The sequence below is a fragment of the Pholcus phalangioides genome, unplaced genomic scaffold (genome assembly GCF_987345545.1).
Source record: "Pholcus phalangioides strain wild (caught in Gottingen) unplaced genomic scaffold, Ppha-v1.0 ptg000018l_1, whole genome shotgun sequence".
NCBI classification, from domain to species: Eukaryota; Metazoa; Arthropoda; class Arachnida; order Araneae; family Pholcidae; genus Pholcus; species Pholcus phalangioides.
In genome coordinates, this window is record NW_028301611.1 from 21,417,983 (window position 1) to 21,427,500 (window position 9,518).

A 9,518-nucleotide genomic window follows, 5' to 3' on the forward strand; every position below is an offset into this window, starting at 1 on the left:
ACTCAAAAAATTAGAAAAAGTAGGAAAACGCACGACTAAAAAGTAAGATGCGGAGGGTAACCCCCCCCCCCCTCCCTTACACAACATAATCATAGCGTAATGGAAGAAAATCCCTAAACACGTTTTTTTTTTTTTTTTTTCTTGGAAAAAAAAATTTAACAAATTTTAAAAAAAATTTAATTTTCAATTAACTTTTTCTTTCGTAGCACTATTCCGGTTTCCTATAAGATTCACTCAAGCCAAAGCAAATTGATAAATGACTTACAAAATGGTTACAAAAACAATTTTTGGCCAAAACAGTGTACTAGAAACCACAGATAATTCTTTGCTGTCTCTCCTCATATAAATTATATTACATTGAATGATGAATGTTAGCTACTGTCCAAGACTACGAAGTAATAAATACGAAATTATTTTCCCCATCTAATGACTACTATACTTGTTTAACCCTCAAACTAAGCAAATGAAAAATTAATCAACCAAATTGTCCACATACACCCCCCCCCCCCCCTCCAAATAACCTCAAAAATGATAAAATGTCTGCTTCGGCCGAATCATTTATTGCATTCTCCAACATTTCTAATATTTGGCTATTTATAAATAGTTGCCTGCTCAATTAAAACCAATTACACAAATTTTGTCGATAGAATTTGGTAAAAAAGTAGGAAAAGTAAGAAAAAACTAGAAAGTATGACATTTTACCAAAAAGTAGGGAAAGTAGGACGAGTGGGAGCTGATATCAGGTATATTCCCAGACGAAACAATGTAGTAGCTAACACTTTGTCACGCATCGCATATTGTTTCTCCATCACCAATCGACTATGATGTAATTGTCAACTCTTAATGTGATGAATTCCTTGTCATCGGCCTTCCACGATGTCAATCAAGCGCCGTCCCCTTTCAGCTCTTCGAGAGAGAGCGAAAAAATTTCAATGTCCGAAAAAAATTCAATGTCCCTACGCGCATCTGCCGACGGCAAGGTGCATCGGAGAGACGGGTGACAACCACGCTTTTCATCGGCGTTCCGCGATATCAAGTACCGTCCCCTTTCAGCTCTTCGAGAGAGAGAGCGAAAAAAATTTCTATGTCCGAAAAAAATTCAATGTCCCTACGCGCATCTGCCGACGGCAAGGTGCATCGGAGAGACGGGTGACAACCACGCTTTTCATCGGCGTTCCGCGATATCAAGTACCGTCCCCTTTCAGCTCTTCGAGAGAGAGAGCGAAAAAATTTCTATGTCCGAAAAAAATTCTATGTCCCTACGCGCATCTGCCGACGGCAAGGTGCATCGGAGAGACGGGTGACAACCACGCTTTTCATCGGCGTTCCGCGATATCAAGTACCGTCCCCTTTCAGCTCTTCGAGAGAGAGAGCGAAAAAATTTCTATGTCCGAAAAAAATTCTATGTCCCTACGCGCATCTGCCGACGGCAAGGTGCATCGGAGAGACGGGTGACAACCACGCTTTTCATCGGCGTTCCGCGATATCAAGCACCGTCCCCTTTCAGCTCTTCGAGAGAGAGCGAAAAAATTTCTATGTCCGAAAAAAATTCAATGTCCCTACGCGCATCTGCCGACGGCAAGGTGCATCGGAGAGACGGGTGACAACCACGCTTTTCATCGGCGTTCCGCGATATCAAGTACCGTCCCCTTTCAGCTCTTCGAGAGAGAGAGCGAAAAAAATTTCTATGTCCGAAAAAAATTCAATGTCCCTACGCGCATCTGCCGACGGCAAGGTGCATCGGAGAGACGGGTGACAACCACGCTTTTCATCGGCGTTCCGCGATATCAAGTACCGTCCCCTTTCAGCTCTTCGAGAGAGAGAGCGAAAAAATTTCTATGTCCGAAAAAAATTCTATGTCCCTACGCGCATCTGCCGACGGCAAGGTGCATCGGAGAGACGGGTGACAACCACGCTTTTCATCGGCGTTCCGCGATATCAAGCACCGTCCCCTTTCAGCTCTTCGAGAGAGAGCGAAAAAATTTCTATGTCCGAAAAAAATTCAATGTCCCTACGCGCATCTGCCGACGGCAAGGTGCATCGGAGAGACGGGTGACAACCACGCTTTTCATCGGCGTTCCGCGATATCAAGTACCGTCCCCTTTCAGCTCTTCGAGAGAGAGAGCGAAAAAATTTCTATGTCCGAAAAAAATTCAATGTCCCTACGCGCATCTGCCGACGGCAAGGTGCGACGGAGAGACGGATGACAACCTCGATTCTCATCGGCGTTCCCCGATATCAAGCACCGTCAGCTCTTCGAGAAAGAGCGAAAAAATTTCTATGTCCGAAAAAAATTCTATGTCCGAAAAAAATTCTATGTCCGAAAAAAATTCAATGTCCCTACGCGCATCTGCCGACGGCAAGGTGCGACGGAGAGACGGATGACAACCTCGATTCTCATCGGCGTTCCCCGATATCAAGTACCGTCCCCTTTCAGCTCTTCGAGAGAGAGCGAAATTTCTATGTCCCTACGTGCAGCTGCCGCCGACCAACGCAGAGATAGAAAGGGATGCCAACGACACTGCTCTCCGCCACTTTCAGGACGTTGCTCGCGGAGGGATTCGAAAAAAAAATTGCCCCTCCGTGCAGCGCGAACCCGAAAGTACATTCAGAGAGAAGCGGTAGCAATACCGGTCTTTGTGGGCTTGCTCTCTAGCATTCGTTCCGTTCGACCGACTACGAGATCTGAGGATAATCTTCTGTGGGGGATAAGAAGAAATAGAACAAACACACAAGTAATGGGGGTGGGGGGGGGGTGTCACATTGCTTGAGTTTAATATTATTCAATGGCTTATAAATAAATCTATGTTCCATCGAATCAAAAGATATTAACTAATAACTAAATACATCTGATTAGTTAGTGATATATATATATATATATTACAATTTTTCATTTTCTCTTTGCAAGGAAGACAGATGATAGACAGGCGTCTATGAATTTGATGGGCACAGTGATGTATGCGTGCCATTGCTCTAGTAGTGTGGAAGTGAGAAATGTTAGACGCTGGTGTGTCACCAGTACAATACCTCAGAAGAAGATACCTGACAGATGCAGTTCATCTAATTCGCAGTTAAGTCTTCTGTGACGAGTGAAAAGTTGTCCGGTTGTGTTTGTTGGTGTGTGTGTGAATTGCAGTTGGTTCGAGAAGGAAGAATAAAAAGGCATTGATATCTGTGTTACGCAATTGATGATGGTAATTAATAACACTTCAAAGTGAAAATCCGATATCACAAGGAAAGCATCTGTTGATCTCAGTTTACATGGCTGTGAAGCAGTAGTGTGTAGTGTTTGAACTGTTTTGTGCTAGTGAGAATTTTATTGTGATTTTAAAGTGTCATCATTGTGAGTTGTTGACACTTCTCTGCGGGTGGTGCACGGTGCAGGTGAGTTTCAACCATTTCCATGTTTCAACATTATGAAATGAATAATTTATGTCAGGGATTAGGTAGCCATTTCATGAAGGATTTGTTTATTATCAATTCTCTCCTAACGTAATCGCTTTGATTATTTGTTAATATACAGCAACAGCAAATTTGATACGAACTTGCACAAAAGAATGGAAACAGAAATACATGAGGAAATGAAACTTAACAAAATGCACACAGTCACAATCGAAATGGCCAATTTAAATCATCTGCAGCAATGGTTTTGACACTTAATTGTTTTCGAAGATTACGTAACTCTATTTACCTTTACTGCACACGAAAAATTTTTCTCAAAAATAAAAATATGCACGCTGATAATTTGCTATGAAAATTTGTAACATAACGTAAGCCGTGCAATGAACTAGGATCTTGTCCAATCATAATAATTAAGTAAATACTTTGAGAATGAAAAGGAAATGGAATGTTTTTGTTAAAATTCATGTACGGTTACACGAGAAACTGTCATAACTGTGAGAATATTTTGTATGTAGTTCATTGCACACACATAACAGTGATGGTTGTACAGCATTAAAAGTACTCAAATAAATGGTGTGGTTTTCAGTGTACAATGTCTGGCATAAGTACTGAAAACGAGCAAATTCTGAGGACATAACGTGTAATATCTCAAAAAACATTACTTATTATTCAAAATTTATTATTCAAAAATATTTACAAAAAGAAATTACTCTGGACAAAATTTATACTTCAAACCCCACTGGTTTTGTGGAAATCACACTTAATTTAAAAAATAAAGTACTGTCTGTGTAGTGAAATGGCAACCAGAAATTTGTGAAAGATCTGAAATCTGAAATCTCTTATGTTCATTCATTCGCATATGAATTTTCACAACGAGATGTTTAATGCATTACGTAATAGTTACATTATGAAAAACAAGATGCAATATGAATATCATAATTACAAACACAAGATCCAGTGTTAACGTCACACATTGAAATTCCACCTCGCCCTGCTCGGGTAGTAGTATATTGTTCGTGTGTTACATTGCATGTAACTTTTTTGTTGTGTAATGATCTACAATGGGAAAAACATTAATGGAAGGAATGCAGTACAAAAGAATACCCATGTAAAACACTATCATGTAACCTAAAGAGAAATGGTCAAGTTCAGACAAGTTGATTGCTTGTAACGTATGGTATCTATGCACACGCGTGCATATTCTGAGTTTGCTTATTGTAGTGAGAGAATATTACTTGTGGGGAGATTTTTATTGTATATTTGATGAAATGATTGAAATTAGTACTTTATTAAACTCCAAGCAACAGCATTTGAGCTTTTTCTTGCACGAATGATGAAACGTTGGAAAAGGAGTTGATGTTATTACTTGTACCGTTACCTGTGTGGAATAGATTTGTGTCACAAATTAATAGGCTGGGCTTTTATGATGGGCTAGGATGCATGTGAGGGTATCATTAATTAATTAAAGTTGTGGTAGCGATTAAAGTGGCAGCAGAGGACCTGGGAAGTGTTGTGTCGAGAAAAGTTTCGGCGGCGTAATGTTGCCAATTTGCCATTGATTGTGATTACAGTTATTGATTTTCGGTTATTTAATTACTAAATTTACCTTCTGCTAATGGGTGGTGTGTTAAACGTTGTGAAGGTGAGAATTAGCTCAACACATTATTTTAATTAAGGGTAACGGTGGAATTGTAACTTTAACGAGAACTGGGTAACCGTTGTTCGGGATGACTGTTGATCCCCAACTGCTCTGTTGGTGAAATGTGAGGTGCACGTGCATTGTTTAATGTGTTTCAAGCTTTGTTTGTGTCTGTCTGATTGATGTGCAGCCTGCTCACTGGTTGTAAGTGTGAATGTAACGTTTAACGAGCGAAGGTGTGCAGTATAGGTTTGTTTTGGATATGAAAAAGCTTCGCCACCAGTGATGTGTGTGCCAATCGGTATTGTGTGATTCTTTAGAGTGTTGTGATGAAGGAATGAGCTCTACTTTCTGTGTGGTGGCAGTTTTAGGAAATGCTGTGGTGCTTTCAGAAAGTGCAGCAATGTTAAACTCGTTAAAATCTTTAACGAGGGCGTCTGTAAATGAAGTTTGCAGTGAATTAATTGGCCAAGTGGATTGTGTAATCGGTGCACGTGACGGGTGTTGTGCTGGTGTCGATGAATCATAACGATTTTGAGGGTTTAAAAGTTTTATTGGGGCATGGGGAGGTTTTTACTGTAGTGGCGAAGGGTCGTTGGAATGTATTTGAACGAGGCGGTCTCTTGATGGGTAGAAAAGCAGTTTCCAGCCAAATTTCACACTGCAGCTGTTGGATCGTGTCGTGTTTATGGTCGTCGTGGGCTGTTGTGACTGATTGCTGCATTTTTTTGCAGGGAATAAGCTGTTGTGAATGTTTTTAGTGGTGTCGTGGCGTTTTAACGAGGAAACCCATGCGAGTGCACTGTAATTGCTTCTTACTGGATTCAGAGTGCTGGGACTGCATTATTTTGAGGCTTTTCACATCGAATGAGCTTAAATTAATCCAAGGCAAGCTGTTAATGTGGTTTTAGGTAGTTTATTTTCGATTCGTAGCGTGTTCGAAAACCTGGCTAATGCTAAGTGAATGGTGTAAACATGGTATTTCAAATGATATTTTAAAAGCACTTCCTCCGATCGGATTTTAACGGTTCGAATGTTTTTTTGCGTGGAATGGATGGATCTTTCTGTTTACGTAATTAGTTTCGGGAATGGATCGGCGGATTTCGTCGTTTCGGTGCGGAAAGCGCGGCCCGTGTTAAGTCTACGGAGCCCCATGTTAAGTCTACGGGCGGAGTGACCCCCGCGAGATCGCAAATTTCGACCCCTTCCCGTGAAGCAATCGTAAAAATAATTACGGATTCGTAGAGGGGAGATTCCGGAGATGCGATTAGACACCTCGTTTGGGGAGGTGGATGGATTTTCGGAGGGATCGCGGCTCGGTAGAAAAGACGAAATTTTCTTCGTCGCCGGGCAGGGGAGAGCGTGGGGAAGAGGGAAAACGTGTAGTGGAAGCCGTGCGAAACTTCGAAACTATATATGTGGGGACACGGTTGGCGCTGATCAATTGGAGCTTGTAGCTGTGGTTACATTTGCGAAGGCTCGTTGTTCGGCTAAGATCGGGTAGTTCCCCGGCAATCGCTTGGGACTCAGGACTGCCTACGGCTCCCCTCTAGTAGCGGGGTCGATTCTCGGGTTCGCCCGCTCCTGAGGCATCCTGGTCCCGCGGCGCTCGGCTTGGGTAACCGAGGCGCCGAAGAAGGCGGACGCGGACCGTAGTGACGGGGTTGCGTGGCCGCAGGGTGGGGATTCTAAGATCCCCACCGGACTAGCCCGGGGTTCCTAGGAGCCCCGGCGAGAATGAAACACGGACCGTTGCGGCGGACGATTTAGGTTTCGGTGATCGGAACGAGAAGACGATGAGGGAGATGTGCCGAACACGACGCGGCCGCCATCGCGCGGGCCGCTCGGGGGAGGTCTCGACCTCGGATCGGATTTTTCCGAGCCGCCGCTACCTGGTTGATCCTGCCAGTAGTCATATGCTTGTCTCAAAGATTAAGCCATGCATGTCTAAGTACAGGCTTTAACAAAGTGAAACCGCGAATGGCTCATTAAATCAGTTATGGTTCCTTAGATCGTACCACGTTACTTGGATAACTGTGGTAATTCTAGAGCTAATACATGCAGCAGAGCTCCGACCCCGCGAGGGGGACGAGCGCTTTTATTAGACCAAGACCAATCCGTCGTCCCCCGGGGCGACGGCATTCGGTGACGACTCTGGATAACTTAGGGCCGATCGCACGGGCACGTCCCGGCGACGTATCTTTCAAGTGTCTGCCTTATCAACTGTCGATGGTAGGTCACGCGCCTACCATGGTCGTAACGGGTGACGGGGAATCAGGGTTCGATTCCGGAGAGGGAGCCTGAGAAACGGCTACCACATCCAAGGAAGGCAGCAGGCGCGCAAATTACCCACTCCCGGCACGGGGAGGTAGTGACGAAAAATAACGATACGGGACTCTCTCGAGACCCCGTAATCGGAATGAGAGGTTCTTAAATCCTCCGGCGAGGATCTATTGGAGGGCAAGTCTGGTGCCAGCAGCCGCGGCAATTCCAGCTCCAGTAGCGTATATTAAAGTTGTTGCGGTTAAAAAGCTCGTAGTTGGATCTCGGTCCCGGGGTCGCGGTCCGCCAGACGGCGGTCAACCGCGGCCGACCGGACGTCACAGGCCGGGTCCCCGCGATGGCCTTCGCCGGCTGTCGCGGGGGGCCGGCGAGTTTACTTTGAAAAAATTAGAGTGCTCAGGGCAGGCGAAGAATTGCCCGGATAATGGTGCATGGAATAATGGAACAGGACCTCGGTTCTATTCTGTTGGTCTCCGGAACTGACGGTAATGATTAAGAGGGACGGACGGGGGCATTCGTATCGCGGCGCTAGAGGTGAAATTCTTGGACCGCCGCGAGACGAACTACTGCGAAAGCATTTGCCAAGAATGTTTTCATTAATCAAGAACGAAAGTCAGAGGTTCGAAGGCGATCAGATACCGCCCTAGTTCTGACCATAAACGATGCCGACCGGCGATCCGCCCGAGTTCCTCAAATGACTCGGCGGGCAGCTTCCGGGAAACCAGAGTTTTTTGGTTCCGGGGGAAGTATGGTTGCAAAGCTGAAACTTAAAGGAATTGACGGAAGGGCACCACCAGGAGTGGAGCCTGCGGCTTAATTTGACTCAACACGGGGAAACTCACCCGGCCCGGACACCGGAAGGATTGACAGATTGAGAGCTCTTTCTTGATTCGGTGGGTGGTGGTGCATGGCCGTTCTTAGTTGGTGGAGCGATTTGTCTGGTTAATTCCGTTAACGATCGAGATTCTAGCCTACTAAATAGAGGGCTCTTGCGAGTCCGAGGGCCCGTCTTCTTAGGGGGACGGGCGGCGTCCAGCCGCACGAGACGGAGCAATAACAGGTCTGTGATGCCCTTAGATGTCCGGGGCCGCACGCGCGCTACACTGAAGGAAACAGCGTGTGTTCTCCCGGTCCGGCGGGACCGGGTAACCCGCTGAACCTCCTTCGTGATAGGGATAGGGGATTGTAACTGTTCCCCTCGAACGAGGAATTCCTAGTAGTCGCGGATCATCAGTCCGCGGCGACTAGGTCCCTGCCCTTTGTACACACCGCCCGTCGCTACTACCGATTGAACGAATTAGTGAGGTCTTCGGACTGGCGTTCTCTCTGGGCATCCGTCCGGGGGGACCTGCCGGAAAGATGACCGAACTTGTTCGTTTAGAGGAAGTAAAAGTCGTAACAAGGTTACCGTAGGTGAACCTGTGGTAGGATCATTAGAGAGATTTGTCGAGTTCTTCGCAAGTCGCCTCGTGATCGAATGACTCCGCGCCGAGCCAAGACGGCCGGAGAAGGAAAAGAAAAATGAAACACGGATAGACTTATCTATGAAGCGGCCTGAGAGCCCGAGAGGAGGAGAAGGCAAAGAAAATGAAACACGGATAACGAGAACGAAAGTACGCAAAATCGAACGAGAACGAAAGTTCCCAAAATCGAACGAGAACGAAAGTTCCCAAAATTCGAACGAGAACGAAAGTTCCCAAATAGCAGAAAGACAAGAAGACTCCCGTTCTCGCCCCGGTTACGGAGCCAGACGCTGTCGCTCCCGACGCGCCGGAAGCGCGTCGGACCGGGTGTCCTGCGGGAGGAGAAACGAGTAAGGCAGCGTCAAACTTCCAAGTCGTGAGGCTAAAGTCCCAGGCAGAACGCCGCTCCGGCGGCTGTTCGCGGGGACGGCACAAGGAAAGTGCGTAACGACTCTGAGCAGTGGATCACTCGGCTCGCGGATCGATGAAGAACGCAGCCATTTGCGAGACTTGGTGTGAATTGCAGGACACATTGAGCATTGACTTTTCGAACGCGCATAGCGGCCTCGGGTTGCTGCCCGGGGCCTCGCCTGTCTGAGGGTCGGATGAAGCTTGCACACGGTGACCGAGTCCCCGAACCTACGCGAAAGAGAGAGTTCGTGATGCGGGGCCGCCGCTGGCCGCTAAGAGCGGGCGGGCGCAGATGGACCGTCGCAGAGACACCGCCGAAC

At 46.2% G+C, this 9,518-nt stretch overlaps 2 non-coding genes across 2 annotated transcripts; both read left to right on the top strand.

The window, feature by feature from the left end:
• Positions 1 to 6,930: 6,930 nt before the first annotated feature.
• On the top strand, positions 6,931 to 8,760 carry LOC149072070 (small subunit ribosomal RNA). Its single transcript, XR_016194633.1, has one exon. It is a non-coding gene; the product is annotated as a small subunit ribosomal RNA (ribosomal RNA).
• Positions 8,761 to 9,236: 476 nt separating this feature from the next.
• On the top strand, positions 9,237 to 9,391 carry LOC149072071 (5.8S ribosomal RNA). The gene has a single exon (XR_016194658.1). It is a non-coding gene; the product is annotated as a 5.8S ribosomal RNA (ribosomal RNA).
• The last annotated feature ends 127 nt before the right edge of the window (positions 9,392 to 9,518 follow it).